Source organism: Aquila chrysaetos, chromosome 7 (assembly GCF_900496995.4).
Source record: "Aquila chrysaetos chrysaetos chromosome 7, bAquChr1.4, whole genome shotgun sequence".
NCBI classification, from domain to species: domain Eukaryota; kingdom Metazoa; phylum Chordata; class Aves; order Accipitriformes; family Accipitridae; genus Aquila; species Aquila chrysaetos.
Window position 1 is genome coordinate 23,042,550 of NC_044010.1, and position 13,440 is coordinate 23,055,989.

Genomic DNA, 13,440 nt, shown 5'->3' on the forward strand with positions numbered 1-13,440 from the left:
TGGATCTGTTCCCTCACTTCGCTGCCTAGAACTACTACATATTTTTGGTTACACATCACATTTTGCCAGTTTTCCACTTGTGACAGTTCATGCCCTAGACTGGCTACCAGGCTAAGAGCAGTTCCAGCACAATATGTACGTATAACATATAAAAACACACTTTAAAGCTATGAATGCAATGATTGTATCAACAAAGTACAAAAAAAAGGGCGGGGGGGGTGCAGAACAGACTCTGCAAGTCCTATGTGATGATGACAGCACGTACAACAAGCTAGAACATCCAATTGTTTACCTTTTATACTACACCAAAGTTAAACAACTTTGTCCCAGTGGTACTCTCAGGTCCACAGAGCAGCACGTTTTCCCACTGGTCTCCAGCAGCCTGTAGTCTCAGGAATCAGAACAAACCCCACCTTCAGAAGGGCACTGACAGGGTTCATTAGCCACATGGTGCTCCTGTCAGGTCCTCTTCTTCCTCTTGATACAGTCTCCGGGTGCTCCAGAAGCCTTGCATACAGTCATGTTGCTAAAGCGTGCTTCACACAGCACCTTCCCCTCCGCTATTGCTCTTCCTCTCCACATGGTTGCTCTTCCCTCTAAATTGTTAATCAAGTTGTAAAATTGAAGGATACTCAACCTAGCCCAAAGGGATTATTCAAAATTCCTGTCATCCACACACTGTTGACTAACACACTTATTTCATGAAGACTTTCCCCTCTCGCCCACAGAGATGGAGAATCAAACACGTCACATAGAAGTCAAGGTGCCAAATTGGCGATATCCTTAACTCTCCAAGAAGTGGTATTTCCAGTGACACAAGTAACAATGTCCTCCAAGTTCCAAGTATTTAGGACATGTAAGTCTTAATATCTCTATCACATTCCTATGTGTATCACATTAGGAGGCTTTCCCAGAAACTAAGGATGCTATCTTTTTTTTAAAAAAATCTCTAAAGAATGCCCACTGCTAGACCCAACTCATTCATTCTCCAGCTTATCCATTCACTCTCTCCTTTACTTTCAGAAAGAAATACTGGGTTCTGCCTTCAGACTAGGACAGCTCAGGTATCTTCTCCTTCTCTATATACTCTTAAGGCAGGCCAAACTCCTCTTCAGAGCTTTGCTACTAATCAGTTTGCTCCACCAGTATGCCAACAAACACTGCCTGCAAATGATTGCCATAGAATATATTAAAACAAATTACTAAATTTATCTCACACATTGTGGGGAGGGGGCATGGGTATTAATCACTCAGGCACAGAAAGACCAATTTTTATTTTTTTTTAATAAAAAATGCTTTCCAGTATATTTAGAGCCTCTAAGACAAAAATATTTAATGAAAGATGTCCACCTTAAACTGAGGTCCTCAAGTCACTCCAAAAACATAGCTGACATTAGTTCAGATTTCTATTACTTACACATGTAGTCCCAAGGAGTGGCAAACAGCACTTGTAAACCGAGAGGAAGCTATGCCCACAGACCACAGAGTATCAAAATATTCAGTGCTGGTCAAATCCAATGGGAGACAAGCCTCCTGGTTGTACCATGGTCACTGAACAACTCAAACATAAACCATTTATGCATTTCCAGAAGAAAATGTTTTATGCACACATTGCACATGAGCAATCCGCAAAGACTAAATAGCACACACGAGGTAACCAAAGAGAGCTAATAAAAGCATGCAGAAGGTATTATACCTTTTTCTTCCCTGATCTCATTTTAGTAATTACCAGTTATTTCTACATATCTTAAGCAACTCACTTGTAAATAACAAATACAGGAATCGAGTGCTGGAACATCATCAGTGCATGTATGGGGAGTCAGAATTCAGAAAAGTGAGTTTATGAATTATGTTTATATGTATACATTTTTTATATAGTCTAGTGATTAAATCAAAAGAGAAATCATAGGGATATTTGCCCTTATCTTAATTAGTAAGGCTGTTTATGCAGGCTGAAAGGTAAGCATGTGTTTGTTTTTCCATCTCATTTTTATTTATTACAGCTGAAGAGCATTGCATTATTTGTACTCTTCAAATCATGAGAAACCTCCAAACATTTTTTGCAGAAATGGTTTTTAGAAATGACACATTTAGAAATTTCACATTTGATCCATCCAAGTGAGACCTGTTTTACCCAGAAAGAGTAAGGCTCTCACTCATTAGAAAGATATGAAAGCATACAAAATAAATCACAACTTACCTGCCCAGGATTTCTATCACTACTCCTCCCCCCCCCCCCCCCCCCCCTCCAAAAAAAACCTTCTACAAGTAAATTTCATCACTACAACTTGAATTATGTCATAAGGTGGCCTTCTGCCTTAATTCTTCCAAATAAAAACATATGAGGTCATTTGATAGACATCTTAAATACAGAATCTAGATTAGGATTAAAAAACAACCAACCATAAAAACACAAGCCCAAAACCCACCCCCACACTATGTGCTTCATCCCCAGGACAGCATGAGAGATGTCCATTTTTTAGTTCCTGAACAACCATCCATTACTTCTCTGCTGGTCTTCAAGGTATTTGATGTTCCTAGTACCACCAGCTCCAACACACCTGTTGCCACATGCCCTTCCAATAGTCTTTCTCCTATCTACAGTTTTGATACTGAAGCACAGTAACTGCAATATTCAGGAATATTGTAGTATTTTGTATTACTTTTCTGAATTATTTAAACAACCACTGCTATTTCTACAATCCAGGGCATCTTGTCAGAGTTCTCCAAATCCTGCAGATGATCTCCACGTGACGTGGGCAAGTTTTAAAAAAAAAAAAAAAAAAAAAAAGAAATTAAGTTTTCCACAGCAATAAGCTGTATGATACACATGGAACAGTTGCATTTCCGAGCAACTCTCTGCTCAGTGAGGAAGGGCAGCAGGTGAGGAGACAACACACCCTGACTTATGCCATCCCACTACAGGGAAGGGACCTTCGGCAGAGGAGTGGAGCAGGTCACTAGGGTCAGTAGCACCACCACGGATAAACCTGACAAAGTCCACCTGCCACAGCACCAAGCAATAAGTGAACAAGAATTAGATCAGATAGCAGATCTACAAGTGTTTATAGCCCATGACTCAACTTTCCCTCCTGTACAGTGACCTTTAAGGAGGACAAGAAAAGGAGACGAGCATGCTTGTATGTTAAATTCATACAATCCATTATCCAAAAGAGTAACTGATATCTGAGGCTCTAAATCTACTTAAGTAGCAAAACAGCAATGGCCTACAATACCCCCAAAAGGCTGCAACAGAGGAAATTTGATTGTTCCGGTGCTCCTGGTATCTTGTGAGGCATGTGCAATTTTCCTCAAAAAAACCCAACGAAGTCATAAGGTAGGAGACACAGAAATAGCGTGATCATCAGCACAAAGAGGTTATTTTAAGACCCGCTTTAATGCTTAAGTTCAGTTTTGCAGAGACAAAAAACAGCTGGTATTTGTCTAGACAAGGCTCTGAAGACATCAGAGCTAGAGAAACTATACAGCATTGTAACCCAAAATACCCAGTATTACCCCAAAAGCAGTGTCTAAGTACTGTTTGTCTCCCATATTGCACATTAGAATATTTTGAAAAAAAATCAGGGCAGGGTAATGCAAAAGTGATATTGCCTGGAAAGCTGGAAGGGCACACTGAACAGACCCTTTTTCCATTAAGGGAACTCATAGTAGAAAATTACTAACAATAAAACTTGAGGTCTAGAAGATAAAGTTTGGGAAAGTAACCTTTTATGCATTTCAGATCAAAAACCAGTTCGGTCATATGCATGCTGAGATAGCCTCAGACGTGACAAGCTAGCTTTAAAAAAAAAAAAAAAAGTTCGAGAGCAAGCACTCAAGACAGCTGTGTTGAACAGCTATATCCAAAAGACATGATCAAACTTTCATCTTTGATATTGCAATCCAAAGCCAAAGCAGAGTTCAGTAAACTGTAAATGTGATTCTGCACAACCTTGTTATCTTTTCATCTCGACAGTTAGACCTATGTGAGGGAGTGCAAAGAGGTTACAAAATGCTATCAGCACAGTTTATTAAATGTTCCTTTTGCATTTATTTTGTACCAGGATAAAACTTCAGGTAGCAGAGAACTAAACACCAATAAGTTGAGAGGACCAGGACTGATTCTTGAGAAATCATCTGGACCTCCAGCAACAAGGGGAAATTTTTCTTCAAGAAATTTTGCACTCTTACATGGCCACTGTTGAGCAGTTCTGAGCAGATTTGCTCTTAGTATGTTAACTAAGCAAAAGTGAATGGCAAAGGTGCATAGATTCTTCCCTTATTTCCCATACATAGGGCCTGAGGTAACAGATAAAGGACATTTTTCAGCTGTTTTTGCCTTTCCACCCCGTAACCATACACCTCTTCTCCATTATTCAGGGAGTTCCAGGACTTTAACATATGGTCTTGGAATTCAGGTGAAATTCTGGCCTTACTGAAATTTTGGCTTTTTTTCTTGTTTGAGTTTTTGGTTTGGTTTGGTTTTCTTTTGGGGTTTGTTTTGGTCTTTAGTTTTGTTTTTTTTTTTAACATGACACTTCTCATGTACCCACTGTTTTGGTAACTACAAAAACTTGGAGTAGAGAAAATACAACACTAAGGCAAGCAATTTTTTCCATAAATGGTAAGCAAAACAACTATATCCAAACAAAGTTGAGGGCTACAGACAAGAAAATGGAGGCCTTGGCCCTGTTCTTTCTACTGCCTGAGAGACGAAGGCAGAAACCAGTAGCTTGATGTTCTTCCCTGCTGTTTTATACTGCTTTTTCACCTTATTTCAGTAGCAGTGGCAATAAAGACAAAAGAAGCACCAAAGAACAAAGCATGAATCCCATTCTGGCAAAAAGAGGCAGGGGGGACAAAAGACATAGGTGGAAGTGGATGGACTACTTAGAGCAATTATTGTCAAATATTTTTGCACTTCCTCCCTTAATGTAGCTCCTTTCCTATATAAAGGCCTACAAATAGTTCTGAGGAGTTCCCTTTGTGGAACAAGGAGAAAGGAAAACTGTAATAAGACTATGCAATGAAGATAAATTTTCCCAATAATGCAAGCTACAGGAAACACATGAAGGTCAAATAAAACTATTATTTGCCTTTTCAAACACTATTTTCTTCAGCTGCTAAATAAAAACATTATGAAGCCATTTTACACAGTAAAATTTAACCTTATATTAACCTTCCATATTAAGTAAACAAACCTTTCTGGCCAATAAGCATCTCTGTGAACCCTCCAAGATGATAAGCAATACCTTAATTACATTCATTTACATGACTTTGAAATTGTTCCAGACCAAAGTCAACAACTACAAGGTCAAAGAGTATGGAAATCTAAAATAAGGAGAAATCCATAGTCGGCCAGTTCACACAAGCATGGTGCAGCATCCTTTCTACCCAGTTCATAAAGGGTCAGGGATACCAACCAAATGCTCGCTTTTTCATCAATTACATGAAAAAAGCAAATCCTTTGAAACATCAGAGACAGTGAGTGCATCCTTTCTTTTGTTGAAGACTACTTGAAGTTGAAAACAATGGACACTTTAGAATTGTTTTTAATGCCTAATGGCCAATCAAGCTGTATGAATATCTTATGCAAATATTTTATAATATCCTAACTGAAAGGCACAATACAAAAGAAGACATATTTCAACAAAATGCAGTGGATTCACTGACAAGTACAGAATATTTGGTATAGTGCCGTTACACTCAGTAACGCTAAACTGAATAGTTCCACTGAATTCTATCCAATGATGAAAATGGAACGGTAGAAGAGAAGCCACCATACTGACTCCACATCACTGTACTTCACGAACTGCGCAGACTTGGAGAGAGGCCCAAGCCCGATAAAAATCACTGCCTAGACTTCCACTCTCATCAACAGAACTAGACTATACCCAAGATATGGGGAGGAAAATATCCTGCATTAAGTCCTGAGTACAATCTTTAGCATGCCACCCAAACACCTTCATTATTTAATCTGTGCTACACTTAGAGCAGGAAATGCTAATTACACTCAAGCAGTAATTATAAAGATTTTAACAATGACTGTTGCAAGAAACTTAATAAAGTATGTTCTGCCCTGAAACAGCAGAAAAGCAGTCACAAGAGTCCATCCCATTCCCAAGACATTAGATAATGGCTCAGGTATAATCAATAACAATCAAATTAGCCAAAATATAGCACACACACACACTGCACTAATGGATTGTTTCAGGATTATATTTTGTATATTATAACCATGAAAATATTACAAACATGCATACACGAAAATCTAAAGTACGTGTTTTGGATTTAGGCAATCCTGTATCAATGCACTGCAGCTGACAACATTTTCTTAGTATTAAATTAGATAAATCTCCCTGCACCCTCACTTTACTAGCCAAGCAGTTTTTACACAACTCTCAAGCCAACAACCTTCTGCAATTTAAGTATGATTTAGTGCAAGAGAAGCAATGAGTATTATAAAATTTATGCTAGTTCACCTTCTCTCCCCACAGAGAAGGGCAAGATGTTTTTTCATGTAAATATGTATTAGATCCAAATCATTTAAATAGATATTATTCCACAGAGAACATGATGCTGCATATGCCCATTTCAGCTCCATGTTACTAAATAAACTGCAAGATAATGATGTTGCCTTGCTCATCCTAAAGGACACTGAAAATATTTCTAGGCATTTCAAACAGAAGTAAAAGGAAGAGACTTTCACAAGAACAAAAGAAAAACTAAGGTGGCTCTTACAAAGCTAGATAAGGTGAAGACAAGTAACTCATAAATCACAAATTAGTCAATCTCTTCAGCAACAGGCCACAGCTGTTACAGCAAAAGTATAGCTCAGGTATGTGGAGCAGCCTTTATAGTATGAACATCAAGTCATTACTATTTTCCAATTTTTATTTTCTTTTAAATGAAGCAAGGGAAAGAATCATATTTGCAAGGAGAAAAACATGAAATTTTAGACAGGTGACTAATTTTAAAAGTTAATGTAGGAATGTTAAATGCAAGGTGTCAAATGTTAATTTCATGCAGTTTTATTTCTGTTATATTTAGCTACAGGTGTCACTGCTTGAATGGAGGAGGGACAGAATAGGGATAACTTAAACAATGTCTTTTAAAAATGAGAGCTTTAAGCACTACTTTTAAGTGAGCACATGTATCTCACTGCTTTTCACAAAATACAAAGGAAGTTATCAGTATGTTACCACAAAATACATTTACAGTTAACAATTTAATTCAAAATCATGTATTTATTTAAAGTGAGGAAGACTGTCATTGGTCTTGAAGCTATCACGTATCATTTGGGCCACAGTCAGTTATCTGACAATACAGTCTGACCTCTACTTGATTTTAAAATAGGATAATCACCTTCAACTACGTATGAACCTTGAACATTAGCAAAAACAGTTTTATTGCATCAACGATTTATTAATAGTCTTATATTAATAGTAATGTAACTTTGACTTTACAAAGTCAGAAAGATGACGAGAAACACAGTCAAGACTTATTGTGCTACCTATTTTATTTTAGGCTTGTAAGGCAAGTTCATGATATAATTGGAAAAACTATCCAGAGAGTAACAGCTACAGAGGAAAAAACAACAGAATACGCATGTATCATCCCAGTTCAGCAACGGAGTGGGAAGGATACAGAGAACATAATGAAGTTGACATAAATACTGAAACCTTTTAAGTACTGAAATTCTCCTCTAGCTGACTGTGCTCAGAACTGGAAAACTGCTTGTGCCGAGGCAGGTAACCTCTGGACAAGCACATTAACGGCGACTGCTATGAAGAAAAGGCGTGAGCCTTACACAGGAGCACATTAAGCTAGATTCCCTTCCAAGCAAAGCATTGCGAGATGACCAAAGCCTACAGGCTCGCATTCAAAACAAACCTGACGAAGGAGGAAATGTTCCTCCCAGACCTTTCTGGTTCAAAACACTTGCCGCAGCAGCCCTGCCGTGTTCTTCATGTTGCACAGTCACTTTTATAGCTGTTAGCCCCATTACAACACAGCTGACAGTTTAAACAAAGAGCAACTAAGAAAGTACAATATTCTATAACTGGCATTTACAGCATCGGCCTTGGACTACTAATCTTTACCAGACGGGCACACAAATCAATCTATCAGCTCATAAAGGTGTGCTTTTTTAACCTCTAAAACAGATGGGATTGGCCAGAAATGTCTGGCATGTCAAACTGCTAATCACGGCTGCCCTTTGCACAAAATAACCCACTTAAGTTGAGGCATGGTTGCACTGTACCAGACATTAGTCTGTGGGAAACCCATTTAACTGTCACATACTCCTGCCACTCCTGCTCTCCCTTAATTAAGCCTAATGCCTTATGCTTTGACCTTTTGTTCTAGCCTATTAACCCTATCTGGTACAAGTTCAAATATGTTAAACTTAAAAGTTTGCTGTAAAATATTAAATGCCAAGCTACAGAAAGAATGAGGGACATTTCTCTACCCTGCAAGTTCCCAATCCCTTTACCAAATTTCCTAGGCTGACAAAGTGGAAGCACTGTTAGTCACCAAAGACAAAATACATCCAAAGGTTTCACTGCAAAAAAGTGGAGTTTCTTCCACTTGCATAGCCTACTTTTTCCTCTTCACAGGAGAAAGGAGGAGAAAAAAAAAAAAAAAAGAAAAAAAAAGTGAAACTTCTGTTTGCAACTTCATACCCTCAGGCTTTCACATTTTTATCCAACAAGAACATCACATACTATCAGCCAAGATCATACTACACTCATTTGCTGTTCTCTGAAACCTATCATTAAAAATAAGACGTAATTGGTTTACAGTGACCAATTCCTCCTCAATTAAAGGCTGCCTCTGCCAACCTTGCACATGCTGAGTCACCACCTTGTTCTTTTGACGAGTTACATTTATTATTGGTTTTTAATTCTCATCCATATCTTCTCATGAGTTGCATCTTTTGCAGTTTCTCAGACTTGCATAAACTTAAACAAGGACATAAATCATAAATTTCAGCTCACTGCTACAGACTTTTCTTTTAATGTAAGCTCAACTTTAGCATGACTGCCTTCCCCTCTTGTATCTCTTACTTCATGAAGGATACACAGCTTCAACAAGATCAACAGTTATGTTTGCAAAGCAGTACACTGTTGGAGAAAGACCACCCTAATGGTCCAGAACTCTGACTTAAAACAAGAAATCTAATTCCAGTGACAAAAAACAACCTCTGATCAAGACACAACTCTGCTGCACTCCACATTGAAGCTATTTACAGTGGTATACAATGCAAACTTGTATAACAACACAGGTATTCTACAGTTACTGCTTACAACAAACCTGTTCCTCACCCCCCAAAAAATAAAGACATAGCATGCAACTGTCTCATAATGTCGGTTAGAAATGGAAAAAAGAATGCAAACTGTGTGAGGATTAGCAGCCATGTATACACTGACAAACACGTTTTCTCAAATCTTTAGCTTAACCTACTTACTGACAAGCTGAATACTTGGTGCAAGACCCTTATTTACAGCTTACACTTCTGCAACTGACTAACTAGAATTGCTTTTAAACAGAGGTGACAATCCTGAAACTAAGCTTTGAATGACTTTATTTTTGAAGATGTGAAACATTTTGAAAAGCTTGTTGCCACAAAAGCCACCATCTACTAAGTTCCATTAAGGCTGTATAAGTGCCCATCTGCTGCTGATCACAATTCTCAAGTTTTGAATAGCTAATTAATTGTGTTTTAATTCCGAAGGGCCTATCGTACTGATTCTGAGACCAGTAAGTAACACAACTAACTTTCCTGTAAATACAATTGCTCGGACAACTAAGAAGCACTACAGCAATGCTAGCTGCCTTTTTTTGAGGAGTCAAAGAGGAAACATTATGGGGAAAAAAAACAGATCCCTCATCTTGATTTCCCTTTATTTCCAAAACACTCATTCTGGATAAATCCACATCCCTTCAATTTAAAAAGCACAGGTATTTGCTAATGATTTCACTTTGCTATATTCTACTGTGTTTGAGATGCTCAAACTGCTGTACACAGACCAATGTTATATTCAAGTAAAGTCAAGCAACACATGGATTTATTAAAAAAAGAAAAATACACGCTTGCATCTGCAAACTGTGTCATTACAACGGATATGCAAGAAGTTTTGCAGGCTGGGATTTGGTATGACTGCCTCCAGCTTCTAGACCTTCCCCACTAATGCTCACAAAAGTTGCCACTGGAGGCAATGCAAATGAGTCCTAAGAGAGACCAGAAACAAAACAACAACTGCTTGTCAACCATTACATGCCCAAATTGTATTCTTTATGCTCATCAGCATTCTCAAGTTCTTAGGCATGCATGTAGGCCCACCGAGTACAGTGGGGCTACTCAAGTGAATAAAATCACTCACAAACCAAAGTGCGTATACATAAGCAATCACTGGACAACACTCGGGGAATTATTCCCCGGTATCAAAGAAAAATAGGATTTAGGAAATGGGAACCAAGGGAGCAGATCCAAACAAAATGACAGTGGTGCTAAATGTCTACAAGCCATTATAATGTAATATCTAATAATGATTTTACTGCGGCGGTCCCTTGCCACAGAAGCTCAATTTGGATCCGTTTTATTTAAGAAATAAGAGAGATTGTAACACAGTAAATTTTATTTAATCTTCTCTTTCACTCCGAAATTACATGTAAATCAAGTTCTTCTCTATTTAGCAGCTACCTCCCAAACAAGCAGGCTAAATCTTCAGGACTTACTAGCAAATTCCATACAAAAAGTTCAAATGCTACTGAAATACTTACTTCTCTTTTTTTCAGTGTGTGCTGATTAAAGTCTTACAGTAAAAGAAAGCAATTAACTGGAAAATTTATCACTTTAAAATATATTATAATCCTAAAAGACTTACACATGGCAGACAGTTGTCTGACAGATTTGGTGAGACAAAGAAGAAACCCCAAACCAAAGAGACAAGGTAAATAATCCAAACAAATTATTTACCTTGAAAATGGTCCCATCAGGAAAGCTCTTCCTTCAGGAGCCCAAGGATGCATTAATTTTCTTCCTCAGCAATTCCATGCTTGATCTGAAAAGAATACCAGAAATCACGCTATGAAAGTCCGCATACTAATTTTTCCTATCCAATATACCTCTGTCTACTTTCTTGTTGATGGTGTAAGAGAAAGTGATGCTTCATTTTGGCTGGTAAAAACTGTGAACAACATTTTTACTTCAGAATAAAAATGTAGCTCCAAACCTCAGAAATCAAAATCTTCCAAACAGAGCCATCAGTAAAACAAACAACTTGTGTTAGCCAATACAAGTCTAGACAAGTGGACAGTATTTCTGCAAGAACAAATTCCATGTTCAACTCTGATTCAAAGCCATGGTCCTCTTTTTTGTCCTTTCATTCAAAAAACACCTATGACATGAAAGCCCTCCGTCTTATGTAGCTATTACTGCTTAACACTTCAAACTTGCACCTATGAACATCAAAATCATATTTTTTAAAGAGCCCCTATTAATTTAAATATATATATACACACCAATAAAAGACAAGAGAATAGTATAACTGGTGATGTAATGCTAAATGCCACAAAATTAGTTAGAAAAAACTAAAGCAGTAGAAATTATACTTGCTTTTGAGCTATTTAGGAATTAAATAGTACATAACATAGACAGACATTATCTATCACAAGCACCACCTTAACAATTCTTCTCGGCACTTCTCTATTATTCCTAAGTAAACTTTTGCTCAAAGATGCAAATTTACAGCTAGCCCAGATCACTGTTGTTTGTACTATTTCAGCCTTGTTCTTGTGACAAGCCTCATTATTAGAAGTTATATTAATTCTTCTGTCACAAAGTTACTACCCAAGCAGCAAGTTTATTATGCATAAAGAGTCAAATTTAACTGCAATAAAATTAAACAACAACGAAAAAATACCAAAACAACCACACACCACACAACACTTTCTCCCCTGTTTGGATGAACTTTCCCCTCCTCTTGAAGGGCAGAGGGAGAGTTCCTCTCCTCTTTTCCACACCCTTAGCTTCTGTTCTCACAAAAACTGCATACAAAAGCTTTATAAACACAGTATTTCTCTAGCACAGAGGACCCCACAGGTGGCTACAGGCGTGGAGGGTGGAGAGGGGCAGAGGGGGAACTGTGTACATTGGGGGCAGCTCTCAGCATCTCCCCCTTCCGCAAAACTGCTTGGGCTTAGAGAAAACATCTAACTGACCACTGCAGTGTGCTACCTGAGAAAAAAAGATACAGGTGTTGATAGATGGGTCGTCATCCAAAAAAGACCTATTCAAAGCTTTCAGGTACATGAAATAACAGAAGCATGCTGGACTACTGCCAGTATCAAGACACAACAAAAGCAACAGATCCAATTAAGCCGAAAAATAAGTAAATACCCTGAAATACTACATGCAGACATTATTTCAAATCCTTCCCCTATATAAATCACAAAATAAAAACCAATTTGCACCACAGAACAGTAGCAATCCTCAACATTTGGATTCAATTAGGGGAAAAAAAAAATAAAGCTACCACTGCAGTCAAAATAAACAGAGAAATGACAAGTTCAGTGACAAAGGTAGTAATAAACATAGTGCAAAGCCTTCCCAACTCCATTTCACTGGTAGGGCAAATAAGCTGGATGTGGAATCTTTTGTGACCAAAGGAAAAATGGGACGAGAGGTCCGTTAGAGCAGAAGGAAGCATCACCTTTTCAAGTCACCTTAATTTGAGAAAAGTAGTTAATTTGAGAAAAGTAGTTAATTCCAGTACTTCTGTTCCATACTATACATGTAGACAAAATGTTTTCCACCACTGCCAAGTGGTTTTATTTAAGTATTCCTACATCCAAGAGAAGACAGATTTTTGGGGGAGGACGGACAACAAAACAACAAACACCCTACACTGCATTGCCATCAAGGTTCAGTGTATAGACAGGATTTCCTTCAGGTTGGCATTGAACAGTCTTTTCTGCATTGTTCCAAGTGACTGCAAAAGGTTTATAAGAGTTCATAGAAAAGAGAACAAAAGAATTTGTTATTTCTGGGGAAAATACCATATTCCTTCAATAACATTTTAAAAACAAATTTAAAAAAGCAAGCTTTTCTAGAATAATACTTTATTCCGCAAAACTTCACGTCTGGATCACTTGCTTTGCACACCTTATAGTTTTTTTGAACATTGATTTGTTTCATATTCTAAACTGCTGAAAGTGGGATAGGTGATGACATGAACACCACCAACATGACAAGCTCCTGGGGCAAGAATCATCATTTCTTTCTACCTCTACTTTCTGTATCACTGAAAAAGCCTTTTCAGTTTCTCTTCCCACTCCATTTTCATGGTGGGGCGGTGCACAGAGAATAATTAGAAAGCCCGTAGCTGAATATCTTAAATGTTTGCTATGAAAAAAAATCAGCATCAGAGCAGCGGT

General features: G+C 37.9%; 2 protein-coding genes across 11 annotated transcripts in view; one reads left to right on the top strand and one right to left on the bottom strand.

Annotated features, from left to right (window-relative positions):
• NRIP1 (nuclear receptor interacting protein 1) overlaps window positions 1-13,440 on the bottom strand; it is a 102,098-nt gene that overhangs the window by 60,581 nt on the left and 28,077 nt on the right. For 8 of the 10 annotated variants that reach the window (XR_003924303.1, XM_030020393.2, XM_030020398.2 and 5 more), the window contains one exon: window positions 10,982-11,066. The gene's annotated coding sequence lies outside the window, so the exon portion shown is untranslated. Of the gene's footprint in view, window positions 1-292; window positions 1,165-8,717; window positions 8,726-10,970; window positions 11,067-13,440 lie in introns of all 10 variants that reach the window. The other 2 variants (XR_003924302.1, XR_005932889.1) reach the window with 2 other exon arrangements.
• Window positions 1-13,440, top strand: part of LOC115343862 (basic salivary proline-rich protein 1-like) — a 41,327-nt gene that overhangs the window by 12,314 nt on the left and 15,573 nt on the right. The window lies entirely within an intron of this gene.